The sequence below is a fragment of the Somniosus microcephalus genome, chromosome 16 (assembly GCF_052327205.1).
Source record: "Somniosus microcephalus isolate GS21.2 chromosome 16, FLI_Smic_1.0, whole genome shotgun sequence".
NCBI lineage: Eukaryota > Metazoa > Chordata > Chondrichthyes > Squaliformes > Somniosidae > Somniosus > Somniosus microcephalus.
Window position 1 is genome coordinate 19040236 of NC_141002.1, and position 14138 is coordinate 19054373.

A 14138-nucleotide genomic window follows, 5' to 3' on the forward strand; every position below is an offset into this window, starting at 1 on the left:
ATATCAACTTCCTGGTCCATCCTCCCACACTCAGTTTTATGTCTGGCCCAACATGTAGCCTGCTTGATCACCCCCTCAACCTGGGGCAAATTGTGCCTGAGAAGTTGGTCAAGGCGGTATTCAACCCTCACCCCCCATGGACCACATTTTCCATTAGGGTCAGACTACAACATTCCCTCCCGTGCCCGTATTCCCCCGCCACAGACAGTGATTAATCATGTCTAACACAGTATCGTGTTTCCGGAGCCAATCCACCCCTAATAGGCCATCTGACTCCTCACTGTGTCCCTTTGTCCAAACAACTGGGTGACGGGTGGTCAAGGTGCCCACGGTCAGGCTGGTTTCTACTAGCTGACCGTGGTCCATTCCTCCCCCAAAGCCTCCTAATTCTATCGCTCCTTTATAGGCGAATGTCTGGGGAATTTCTCTCCACACACATGTGACAAACAACATTCGGTTACATGGGGCCTGCCGTAGGGGTCTGAATGCAACTCACTCACAGATCCCTGTACCAGCGTGGCCGCCGACCATCATAATGGACTTGGAGAATTACTCGGCCCGGGCGTACACTGCCCCACCTGCCCGGATTCCCTCATATATCGTTTTAATTCCTCAATCTCTTTCTGCAAACAGTCCACCTCATCGAACCCTCTTCCTATCGGGCCCTTCCCATGAGGCCAACTAGATCCCCCATTTGGACATTGCTTGGAAAAATGGCCCCTTTGGCCACAGTTCCAACACCCTGGAGCTGACCGAGTCTGGGTTTTAGGGGAGTGCCGGACGGGGGGCCCATACTGTGGGTGCCCCTCGTTCCTCCATGGAGGCATTGTGGGACGTACACCTGGGGCCTGGATCACATGGATCTTTGCCTTTTGGGATTTTACTTGTTCCCACTTCAGGTTCATCCACCCCCTTACCCACTCCTCATTGTGGTTTTCATTGGAGGGATCGTCAATATCATTAATTGCATTATACTTTTCATGCACGGCCCCTAACAGGTATTGAATCCACTGCCTGACTCCGAACCGATCGTCACTATCACGATCGTGCCCGGGGAAAACTGCCCGATAGTGATTCCATAATCGGTCTGCAAACATATTCGGGGCTCACTGGCCTCCTGCTTGCATTCCGGAGGCCTTTTAGGACATTGTGATCAGACGCTTTCCACACTGCTTCTTTCACCCCTCTCCAGGTCCCAGCGCCTTTCCTAAATGAGGCGGGTAGAGTCTTATACACGTCTGGATGACACACACGGCGTAGCAATTTCATCCTTTCCCCCTCATCACAATTTTGTAGTCCAGCTACTTGTTCTATTGCGGTTATACTGGGACGCAGATCCTCCCTATGGGATATTCTGGGCTATCTCTCTCAATTGAAGAGCATCAAATGGTACTGTGGTGGTTCCCACATCCTCCCCTCTTGCGTCTTTCTTTGTTACCTTGGAAGGGGCATCATCAACCCTTTTCCCTCTACGCTGATACATGCACCGCCCTCATCCAGGTCGCCCTGTTCTTCCCTTCTACGTTCATATTCCCAGCAGCCCATGCGAGATTGTTGCACTCTATTTCTCCCGCTGAACTTTCCTGTTCGCCAACCCATCGCCCCGATACAGCGAACACAAGACCCCATTGTTGCTCCAACTTATCCTTCAACTCCCGAATCTGTTTTGACACACATCATGATTGTCTCCCTTTCCAGCAATTTTCTGGTCCTCCACTCATTGCTTAAGAACACTCCTTAGGGCGGCACTCAGTTCTTCGGTTTTCCTTTGGTATTGTTCTACCAGCCCTTTCTTTTCTCCCAGCTCTGCCTCACACTGCATCAATCTTCTCATCTTATCACCAATCTCAATCCATAAATAAGAAAGTGATCCGGACAGAGACTCGCAATGTTGCTTTTAGTTCTCTAACTGCTTCTCAACCTCACTCAACCTACTCGAGTTCATCTCCGCCACTCCCTTTTGGCCTTCTAATTCTTCTTTTAATTTGGTTATTTTCTGCGTTTGCCACAGAATAATCATGGCTTTCCAATCATGCCATTTAATTTTCTTTTCCTCTGTAACCTTTTGTGTAATTCCGACATCTGTCCCAGACTGTCTACCTCAGACACTAATGATTTACATGCTCCTAGCTTCTTGCCCACATATTTCTGAATAGTACTGACTAACTCTTCCGCCAAAGCGCCTACCTCCTGTACTCAACTTGTGACCGAGAGACCGTCCACTAATTTATTTCACTTAGTCGCAAACCGTACCCCTCCCATTGGAACCATGTCTAGCAATCAAACTTACTTTTTTCATCACGTTAACTCGGGTCCACCCAGGGACGCCAATATGTAAGGAAATCTCTTAAACTCAATTAAATGATTCCTCGTGATTCAGGCTCGAGCGTCGTCTCCAAATGCAAGTTTATTACTCAGACACCAATTGTGTAATAACTATTACAGTTATACAATAGACTCAAACAACCTGGCTTCCTACAGACCCGAGGTGATCAAGCTTAGCCTCCGTAGGTGTTGGACTTCTGACCGTCCCGTGAGCTCTAACTCAAGAAGGCTGTTACCTGTTCTTTGTATCCCCCTTTTTTTGTGAGTCATATCACATGATGCCCAGAATGTTTATTGAAGCGAAGTTCCCTCTCGCCAAACCTCCAGACTTGACATAATAGCCATCTTGATGGTTTAACTGTTAATCAGTTCAACCTGACATGCGGCCTTAATATTACAAAAGGAACAGGATGACCTAGACAATCCCAGATAGTTAATGTGATACTAAAAGAAAATACTGCAGATGCTGGAAATCTGAAATAAAAACAGAAAATGCTGGAGATACTCAACAGGTCAGGCAGCATCTGTGAAGAGAGAAACAGAGTTAATGTTTCAGGTCGATGACCTTTCGTCAGAACTGGAAAAAAACAGGAAATGGAACAGATGTTTAAGCAAGTGGAGGGGCTGGGTAAGGCGGGTGGGGATGAAAGGACAAAAGGGAAGGTCTGTGATAGGATAGAAGGCAGGAGAGGTTACGAGACATTAAGAGATATTCAAGGCGAGAGGAGATGGTAATGGGACAGGTTAAGAAACAAAGGATGGCTCTAGATGAAGTGTAAATTGCGCTGGCAGAATGAAAGACAACTGCCATGTGGGGGAGAAGAACAGAAGGCAACAAACAAAAAGTGTGGATAAAAAATATATATATGATAGGGGCCGAGGTTATGGTCTGAAATTGTTTAACTCTATGTTGAGTCCAGAAGGCTGTAAAGTGCCTAATCGAAAGATGAGGTGCTGTTCCTCAAGCTTACACTGAGCTTCCGTGGAACAATGCAAGAGGCCGAGGACGGTGAGGTCTGAGTGGGAGTGGAGCGGTGAATTAAAGTGACAGGTGACCGGAAGCTCGGGGTCACCCTTATGGATTGAAAGGAGGTGTTCCACAAAGCGGTCACCCAATCTGAGTTTGGTCTCCCCAGTGTAGAGGAGACCGCATCGTGAGCAGCGAATACAGTATACTAAATTGCAAGAAGTACCAGTAAATCGCTGTTTTACCTGGAAGGGGTGTTTGCGGCCCTGGACAGTGGGAAGGGGGGAGGTATAAGGGCATGTGTTGCATCTCCTGCGCTTGCACTGGAAGGTGCCGGGCGAAGGGGAAGGGCTGTTGGGGGTGATAGAGGAGTGGACTAGGGTGTCGCAGTGGGAGCGGTCCCTTTGGTTGTGGGATCACGCTGGAGGTGGCGGAAATGGCGGAGGATGATCCGTTGAATGTGGAGGCTGGTGGGGTGAAAGGTGAGGACAAGGGGAGCTCTATCATGGTTCCGGGAGGGGCAGGGGTGAGGGCAGAAGTGCGGGAGATAGAACGGACACGGTCAAGGGCCGTGTCAACCACAGTAGAGGGGAATCCTCGGTTGAGGAAAAAGGAAGATATGTCGGAAGCACTGGTATGGAAGGTGGCATCGTCAGAACAGATGCGGCGGAGACGGAGGAACTGGGAAAATGGAATAGAGTCCGTACAGGAGGTGGGGTAGGAAGAAGTGTAGTCCAGGTAGCAGTGGGAGTCAATGGGCTTGTAGTGAATGTTTGTCAATAACCTATCCCCAGAGATGGAGACGGGGAAGTCGAGGAAGGGAAGGGAAGAGTCGGAGATGGACCATATGAAGGTGAGGGAAGGGTGGAAATTGGAAGCAAAGTGAATGAAATTATCTAGTTCAGGGCGAGAGCAGGAAACGGCACCGATACAATCATTAATGTACCGGAAAAAGAGGTGAGGGAGGGGACCCGAGTAGGACTGGAACAAAGAGTGTTCCACATATCCCACGAAAAGGCAGGCATAGCTAGAACTCATGTGGGTACCCATAGCAACACCTTTGATTTGGAGGAAATGAGTGGAGTCAAAGGAGAAGTTGTTCAATGTGAGAACAAGTTCAGCCAGGCGGAGGAGGATAGTGTTGGATGGGGACTGGTCGGGCCTCTGTTCAAGGAAGAAGTGGAGCGCCCTCAGGCCATCCTGGTGGGGGATGAAGGTGTAGCGGGATTGGACGTCCATGGTGAAAAGGAGGCGGTTGGGGCCAGGAAACTGGAAACTGTTAAAGTGGTGGAGGACGTCAAAGAGTCGCAGATGTAGGTGGGAAGATACTGGACAAGGGGAGAAAAAATAGAGTCGAGATAGGAAGAGATAAGTTCCGTGGGGCAAGAACAGGCTGAAACGATGGGTTTACCAGGGCAGTCCTGTTTGTGGATCTTGGGAAGGAGGTAGAAGCGGGCTGTGTGGGGTTGAGGAACTATGAGGTTGGCAGCTGTGGGGGGAAGATCTCCAGAGGAGATGAGGTCAGTGACAGTCTTAGAAACGGTGGCTTGGTGTTCGGTAGTGTGGTCATGGTCCAGGGGGAGGTAGGAGGAGGTGTCAGAGAGTTGCCGTTCAGCTTCCGCTAGGTAGAGGTCGGTTCGCCAAACAACAACAGCACCACCCTTGTCAGCAGGTTTAATGACAATGTCAGGGTTGGATCTGAGAGAATGGAGTGCTGCAAGTTCAGAGGGAGGTAGGTTGGAGTGAGTGAGGGGAGCAGTGAAATGGAGACGGCCGATGTCACGGCGGCAGTTAGCGATGAAAAGATCTAGAGAGGGTAAGAGGCCAGGGGGAGGGGTCCAGGTAGAACGGGAATTCTGAAAGCGGGAGAAAGGGTCAGCCGTGCGGGGGGAAGACTCCTGGCCAAAGAAGTGGGCACAGAGATGAAGGCGACGGAAAAAGAGCTCAGCATCATGCCGAGCTCGAAATTCATTGTGGTGGTGGTGTAAGGGATGAAGCTCAGGCCTTTGCTAAGGACTGATTGTTCGGGGTCAGAGGGGATAATGAAAGTGCAGCAGGGGTTGAGATTGGGAGAAGGGATGGGGTCAGAGGAAAGTGAAGGAGAAGAAGGTTCCGGAGGGGCGTTGGTGTCCAAGAGTTGTTGAAGCTTGCGATCCTTGACACCTGAAAGAAAGAAAAAAAGTTTTTTGTTAAAGCGCTGGATGAGGCGAAGGATGAAATGGAACTGCGGACCAGGACAGCTTTGAGATAGAGTGAGCCGGTGCGAGGTCGAGAGTGTTCATGTGGCGTCGCATGGCATTCAGCGTGGACTTCAGGATACGGTGAGAGCAGTGGTTCGAGGAACGCTGAATATCTTGGAGATATCTGTAGTCCTGGGTGGATCCAAAATGTGATACTACTTGGGTGCTTCCATTGTTCTGGCCAATGCCTGATACTCGCACCTCACATGGGATGTAGCCAACATGTCTGCTAGTTGCTACTTCCATTGTTCTGACTAATCTCCAATGTTAGCATATCCTAATCGGACAATGACCTAGAGATGTGATGGACACCTGACACAGAAGCAAGTCCTAACAGCGAGTGCGTGTAGTCTGTTCCCGGGGACTGATTAGCGGCCGCACTTTGGAACAACACAGGTGGAGGCGCAGCACATGTACAATGGCCGCTGGAAGGAGGCTAAAGCAAACAATTTTTAGGCCCGCGGTAAGATCTTTTTTAAAAATTTGGAAAGTTGTTTAAAGCCGGAAAAAAATACAGGAAAGTTATGTTGATTGTCCTGCGGTAAGTTCCAGTTAAATTTTGCCAGGTGAGTTTATCAGGGTTATTTAAATCATGTTATGAAAGAGGGGAAAAAGTTTGTGTCCCTGTTTGTACCTCAGAGTCTGTGAGAGACAGAGGGAACGGCAGCAGAAAATGAGGAAACAACTTCTCCAAATCTGATCCCAACTCATCGCCAAGGGTGGGTGTGGTGTATGTGCCTTTAAGAGCAATTATGGTGTATGTGCCTTTAAGAGCCCCAGGTGTGCGTAATGCCGGTAATTGCCACTTGGGCTATATAAGCCTGTGTATTGTGTATATCCTTTAGAAACCCCCCCAGACTTGCTTAGTAAATACCTATGAACCAACTCCTGTCTTCAGTGTCTTTATCTACACACGGACACTACAGTGGGGATAGATAACCTCACCGTCTTCTTAGGAAGTTTAATCACAATATGCACTTTCTTATTTGAGCTCCGTTTGGAATTAGAGTTTATTTTATTATTTTTTTGTTTTATGTTTAACAACAGCATTGAAGAGGGAAAGAGAAACTTGGAGCAACTTCTTCTGTCAAAGCTGCAATGAGACTTGAAAGAATTTAAAGATTTTTAATGAACTTTTCACAAAAAATGAGTGTTAAAAAGCACTCCTCCGCACCTCCCCAAGTTTCGATTTTGAAAGAAACAAGCAAAAATCAATTTTCCCCTCATCTAAACAAGTTTCAACCAGGTCTTGAAGTCCAAACACTTTTAAAGAGGCTCTGAATTGCTTAAAACGTTTTAAAATTTAAATTTCTCAATATTTGATTTTGATGATCGACAGAAGTGAATAGCTTTACACAAACATGCAACCATGCTGTTGAGGAGGGGGAGGGCTGGGGAGGATTTGTAGGAGTTATATATTTTTTATTGACTTTTAAAAAAAATATATCATTAAGATGTTTAGGAAGAGAACCAAAAAAGGGGAAAAACACAAATCATTTTATTTTGTCTGTTGTTCCATAGTCCTAACAAGTCCCAGGAATAACATAAATATAGATTTCCTCTTAAATGTTTAGTGGAGTGTTAATAGAAACGAGTTATGTAACGATGTATAAAAATTGCATGAAGCTACTTTAGAAGAAACTACTATTTGTTTATTGAGAAAGACACAGAAAATACTTTGATTAAACTGATAATGTACAATTTTGAAATAACAACAGAAAACACTGGAAGCACTCAGCAGGCCAGGCAGCATCCGTGGAGAGAGAAACAGAGTTAATGGCCCTGAAATTAGGATCGGGAGCTTGCTGCACGTGCAAGCCCCCGATGTGCACTCACCCTGCGCACCGACATCTGAAGCCCGGGCCTGCTTGCATTTCCTGTCACTGGCCCGGTTCAGATGTCGGCGCGATGTGCTTACCTGATCCAGCGGCGTAGTTAGTGCGATGTGCCAGCTGGGATCAGGTGAGCACTGTGCAGCCAATCAGGGGAGGGGAAACTCATTCATGAGTTTGATAGTAAGAGCTGTCAAACTCAGGAAAAGTATGGGCTGCCAAAACACTACTTAAACTATAAATAACATTTTTAAAAACATCCCACTGATTATATTAACTATAAATAAGTTTTTTTAAATGTTTTAAACAATTAATCAATTTTTTGAAAAAAATAAATTTTTAAAAAATAGGGTCTAAAACTAAACTTACCTTACTGTAAATTCTTTAAAAATAATAAACCTGTGGAAAAAAAAATTCTAAATTGTACTAAAAGCCCACTTACCTGTAAAACTAAGTACTTACGTCTGGTTTTTCCACGCGTAAAAACCGGAGGCCTTTACACTCGGGCAACTCTGGAAAAAAAAAGGAATTTCAGTGCGCACGCGCTGCCTGTGCAGTCGCGCGCGTTCTGCCTCTTAACCCCTTGGGTCAGAGGACAGGAAATGCCGGTTTTCACCGCATGCGTTGTGCATGCTGAAAACCGGCAATTCCTCCGATCACACGCGTGAGTACCCCGTCCGTACTCACGCGTTGTGACAGGAATTACTGGGCCAACGTTTCAGGTCTGGGACCCTTCATCAGAACTGGAAAAGCTGGAGATGTAACAGATATTAAGCAGGTGCAGAGACAGGGAGCCGGGGGTTTAGGAGGGGAGGAAGGAATTCAAAGAACATCCTGTACTTTTGTAAGAGGCAGGAAAGATAAAATGTTGCAAATGGGAGTGGCAAAATTAATACAACATGAAAAATGGGGGCAGGGATAATTATCTGAAATTGTTGAACTCGATGTTGAGTCTGGGGAGACCAAACGCAGGTTGGGCGACCGCTTTACGGAACACCGCCGTTCAGTCCGTAAGGGTGACCCTGAGCTTCCGGTCGCCTGTCACTTTAATTCTCCGCTTCACTCCCACTCTGATCTCTCTGTCCTCGGCCTATTACATTGTTCCAATGAAGCTCAACGTAAGCTCGAGGAACAGCACCTCCTCTTTCGATTAGGCACTTTGCAGCCTGCCGGACTCAATATCGAGTTCAACAATTTCAGATAATTATCCCTGCCCCCATTTTTCATGCAGTATGATTTTTGCCATTCCCATTTGCAACATTTTATCTTTCCTGCCTCTTACAAAAGTACAGGGTGTTCTTTCAATTCCTTCCTCCCCTCCTAACGCCCCCCCCTGTCTCTGCACCTGCTTAATATCTGTTACATCTCCAGCTTTTTCCAGTTCTGATGAAGGGTCCCAGACCTGAAACGTTAACTCTGTTTCTCTCTCCTGGATGTTGCCTGGCCTGCTGAGTATTTCCAGCATTTTCTGTTGTTATTTCAGATTTCCAGCATCCGCAGTATTTTGCTATCGTATTAATGTACAATTTTGATTTGGTATAAATGTTTGAAATAGGAGATTAAAAATTGAGAGTACAATGAAGTTTGTTTCCCACTATTTAATTACAAAGTACCTAAAATAATTCAACACTTCGTGATAAGAGCAGGGATTAATATTGTGGAGAATGTTTGAGAGAAAAAAATTAGAAGCGAAATTCGTAAATTAACATCTTTACATCAACATATTAGTAAACATTTCCAAGTCAGTCTGATTGGTTCTCCTGTCCTGGAAGAAAGATGAATGTTTATTTCTATTAATTCATAGCTTCTCTTGCTTTTTGTTTTTAATTCGGTTATGCATAATTGTATATGTGTTTTTCTGCACCTGTGAATAAGTGCTGCATTTCTGACATGTTACATGGGGGGTGGGGTGCTGGTTCAAGAAGACCACGTTTATTAATGGAAGTGATTGAAGTTGAAATATGGATACCCGTTCTTGCTCAATTGTTCAATTCTTTTTAATACTGTGAACTAAACATAGAAACATAGACGATAGGAGCAGGAGTAGGCCATTCGGCCCCTCGAGCCTGCTCCGCCATTCAATGAGATCATGGCTGATCATCCAATTTCAGTACCCTGTCCCTGCCTTCTCCCCATATCCCTTGATCCCTTTAGCCTTAAGAAATATATCCAACTCTTTTTTGAATATATTTAATGAACTGGCCTCCACCGCCCTCTGTGGCAGAGAATTCCACAGGTTCACCACTCTTTGGGTGAAGAAATTCCTCCTCATTTCAGTCCTAAATGTCCTACCCCTTATCCTTAGACTATGACCCCTGGTTCTGGACTCCCCGGCCATCATAAACATCCTTCCTGCATCTAGTCTGTCCAGGCCTGACAGAATTTTATAGGTTTCGATGAGATCCCCTCTCAATCTTCTAAACTCCAGTGAGTATAAGCCCAATCGACACAATCTCTCCTCATATGTCATTCCTGCCATCCCAGGTATCAGCCTGGTGAATCTTCGCTGCACTCCTTCCATGGCAAGAACGTCCTTCCTCAGGTAAGGCGACCAAAACTGCACACAATACTCAAGGTGTGGTCTCACCAAGGCCCTGTACAACTGTAGCAAGACATCCTTGTTCCTGTACTCGAACCCTCTTGCTACGAAGGCCAACATACCATTTGCCTTCTTAACCGCCTGCTGCACCTGCATGCTTACCTTCAGCGACTGGTGCACAAGAACACCCAGGTCTCTTTGCACTTCCCCTTCTCCCAATCTATTGCCATTCAAATAATAATCTGCCTTCCTGTTTTTGCCACCAAAGTGGATAACCTCACATTTATCTACATTATAGTGCATTTGCCATGTTTCTGCCCAACCACCCAATCTGTCCAAATCGTACTGGAGTTTCACGACATCCTCCTCACAGCTTACCCTCCCACCCAGCTTTGTGTCGTCTGCAAATTTGGAGATATTACATCCAATTCCCTCGTCCAGATCATTAATATATATTGTGAACAGCTGGGGTCCTAGGACCGATCCTTGCGGTACCCCACTAGTCACTGCCTGCCACTCGGAAAACGACCCGTTTATTCCAACTCTTTGCTTTCTGTCCGCCAACCAGTTCTCTATCCAAGTCAATACCTTGCCCCCAATCCCATGTGCCTTAATTTTGCACGCTAATCTTTTATGTGGGACCTTATCGAATGCCTTCTGAAAGTCCAAATACACCACATCCACTGGTTCTCCCTTATCTATTTTACCAGTTACATCCTCAAAAAATTCCAGTAGATTAGTCAAGCATGATTTACCTTTTGTAAATCCATGTTGACTTTGTCCGATCCTGTCACTGCTTACCAAGTGCTCTGCTATTACATCTTTTATAATAGATTCTAGCATTTTCCCCACTACTGATGTCAGGTATAATTCCCCACTTTTTCTTTACCACCTTTTTTGAATAGTGGGGTAACATTAGCTACCCTCCAATCCATGGGTACTGTTCCAGAGTCTATCGAGTTCTGGAAGATGACCAGCAATGCATCTACTATTTCTAGGGCCACTTCCTTAAGTACCCTGGGATGTAGATTATCAGGCCCTGGGGATTTATCGGCCTTCAGTCCCATCAATTTTCCTAACACCATTTCCCTACAAATACTGATTTCTTTCAGTTCCACCCTTTCATCAGGCCCTATGTTCCCCGGCATCTCTGGGAGGTTATTTGTGTCCTCCTACAGCACTTTATATTTGTTGGTTGGTTGCATTGTGATTAATATTCTAATCACTTATGTGGACGTACAGCACATCAGCGCCATAGGAAAGCCACTGCTCCTGCTGCTTGTGCAGCCACTGCTATAGTGATATGAGGGATGGGCTAATACTTTGAAAACTTTAAAATTAATACAAATTGCACGAATAGATATGCCTTTTTCAGATTGTTTGTTGATGCATAACCGTATAACTGAGCGACGTTTCTGAAGTGTTAATGCATTATTGTGCAGTTCTTTTATATCCCAGTCATTTCTAACAAGTATTTTTTTTTAAATAGAGTTTGTACATGATGAACTAAAAGCTTTTAATTAATTCTACCAGGAACAAACTTGCAGAATGGGCATGTAAATGACAAATGAATTTCAATATAGATAAGTGTGAGGTGGTGCATTTTGGTAGGAGGAATAAGGAGGCGACCTACTCCTTGGAAAATAAGAGTCTAAATGGGGTGGAGGTGCAAAGGGATCTAAGGGTATAGATTCACAAATCATTAAAAGTAGCAACGCAGTTTAAAAAAGCCATTAAAGTGCAAATGAAGCACTGGGGTTCATTTCTAGAGGAATAGAATTCAAAAGCAGAGAAGTTATGTTAAACTTGTAGAGAACCTTGTCTGATTGTCTCATGATTTGAGACGGTGGGGTGGCAATATGGCATTATGTATATATACTTTAAGTGGTTGCTGTTGCTGTCATAGATACATAGATACATAGAAGATAGGAGCAGGAGTAGGCCATTCGGCCCTTCGTGCCTGCTCCGCCATTCGATGAGATCATGGCTGATCCTTTAATTCAGTATCCCGTCCCCGCCTTCTCTCCGTAACCCTTAACCCCTTTTGCCCGTAGAAATATATCTAATTCCCTCTTAAATATATTTAATGAGCTGGCGTACACTGCCCTCTGTGGCAATGAGTTCCACAGGTTCACCACTCTCTGAGTGAAGAAATTCCCCCTCATCTCTGTCCTAAATGGTTTAGCCCTTATCCTTAAATTATGTCCTCTAGTTCTGTTCTCACCCGCCAAGGGAAACATTCCTTCTGCATCCAGTCTGTCTAGACCTGTCAGAATTTTATACACTTCTATGAGGTCCCCTCTCAATCTTCTAAACTCCAGTGTGTACATCCCTAAACTACATAGTCTCTCCTCATAGGTCATTCCCGCCATTCCTGGTATCAGCCTGGTGAATCGCCGCTGCACCCCCTCCATGGCAAGAACATCCTTCCTCAGATGAGGCGACCAAAACTGTACACAGTACTCGAGGTGTGGTCTCACCAGTGCCCTGTACAGCTGCAGCAAGGTATCCCTGTTCCTGTATTCTAACCCTTTTGCTATGAAGGCCAGCATACCGTTTGCCTTCTTGACCGCCTGTTGCACCTGCATGCTCGCCTTCAGTGACTGGTGTACAAGAACACCCAGGTCTCTCTGTACTTCCCCCTCTCCCAATCTATTGCCATTTAAATAATAATTTGCCCTCCCGTTCCTGCACCCAAGGTGGATAACTTCGCACTTGTCCACATTATAGTGCATCTGCCATTTATCCGCCCAATCGCCCAGTCTGTCCAAATCGCTCTGGAGCTTCCTGGTCTCTTCCTCTGAGCCCACCCCCCCTCCTAGTTTAGTGTCGTCTGCAAATTTGGAAATGCTGCATCCGACTCCCTGATCCAGGTCATTAATGTAAATTGTGAACAGCTGGGGGCCCAGGACAGATCCCTGTGGTACCCCACTTGTTACTGCCTGCCATTCAGAAAATGAGCCGTTTATTCCAACTCTCTGTTTTCTATCTGACAGCCAGTTCCCTATCCACGCCAAAACTTTCCCCTTTATCCCATGAGCCTTGTCATTGTTGTTGTAAGAGTTGTTGTTGTAAATGTTGTTGTTGTAAAATTTGCCCATGGACAAAAAGGTCGCGCTGAAAGGAGTTCGTGGCCGGCTCAGTACAGAAACAATTAGAGGGAACGTTGGTAGCACTGCGTGACAGCACTAGGATAGGCAAAGGCACACACAAGTGAATACATAAGGATGATGAGTTGATTCCTTGATGTCATATTGGATGGATAGATGTACAAAGTTGGATTAGAAAGTTTGCTTTATGATGGCTTTTGTTTCAGCATAGTGGCCAAGAGGACGGTGTGATGGTCAGTAACAGAGGGAAGGTGTGGGTCAAATGTGGAAAGGGGAATTGGGGTCGTGGCCATTGGTACTGCAGGCAGATGATTCCATCCCAATATCCCGGCTGGAAAGGGGCTGTCTGGAATGCACCCTTCTGTCTGCTTCCTCCTCTTCTGCTTCCTCCTCTTCTGCTTCCTCCTCTTTGGCTTCCTCCTCTTCTGTTTCTTCCTCTTTCCTCTGCGAGCGGATGCTGGAAACCTGAAATTACAGCATATAATGCTGGCAATACTTAGCCGGTCAGGCAGCATCTTGACCTGAGATGTGAACTCTGTTTCTCTCTCTATGGATGTTGCTTGACCTGCTGAGTATTTGTAGCATTTTCTGTTTTCTCAGAGGCCTTCCTTTACCATCCGAGGCCTTAAAAGCATCCAGCAGCACTCCCTACACATTTAAAAAACTTTTAACATCTATTGGAGCAAGCCACCACTTCAACAAAAAATTTTTTTTAAGTACAAAAGCTTAAACGCAAACTTACCTGAAAGATGTGTGTGTCCCATTAAGACGTGCTGACAGCGCCTCTGTCAGTATGCTTTCACACTGGGTTTACCTGGCATGGTTCTGACCCAGCACTGAACACAGCTCTACGGTTGAAGTTCGACCTGGTGACATTAAGTCGGCGTGTGACGTCATCAATCCGCCATTTTTTTTGCAGGGCGCTAATACTTACCGGCACCGCTACGGGGAGGTCCAAAATGGAGGACGCCACGGGACCCACCACCAGCTGGCAAAAGAGTGGCAGCCACTGCTCTTTCGCCATTTTTTGACAGTAACGGGCGGCGTAAAGCCCCCGAATTTTTCGCCCTAAGTTTTTTTTACCTGGAAATAAGCAAGGCGGAGCTGGGAGAAAAGCGTCAGGAA

The 14138-nt window shown here is 45.9% G+C and overlaps 1 protein-coding gene across 1 annotated transcript in view; it reads left to right on the top strand.

Moving 5' to 3' along the window:
- Positions 1 to 14138, top strand: part of LOC147106000 (uncharacterized) — a 113801-nt gene that overhangs the window by 84227 nt on the left and 15436 nt on the right. The window lies entirely within an intron of this gene.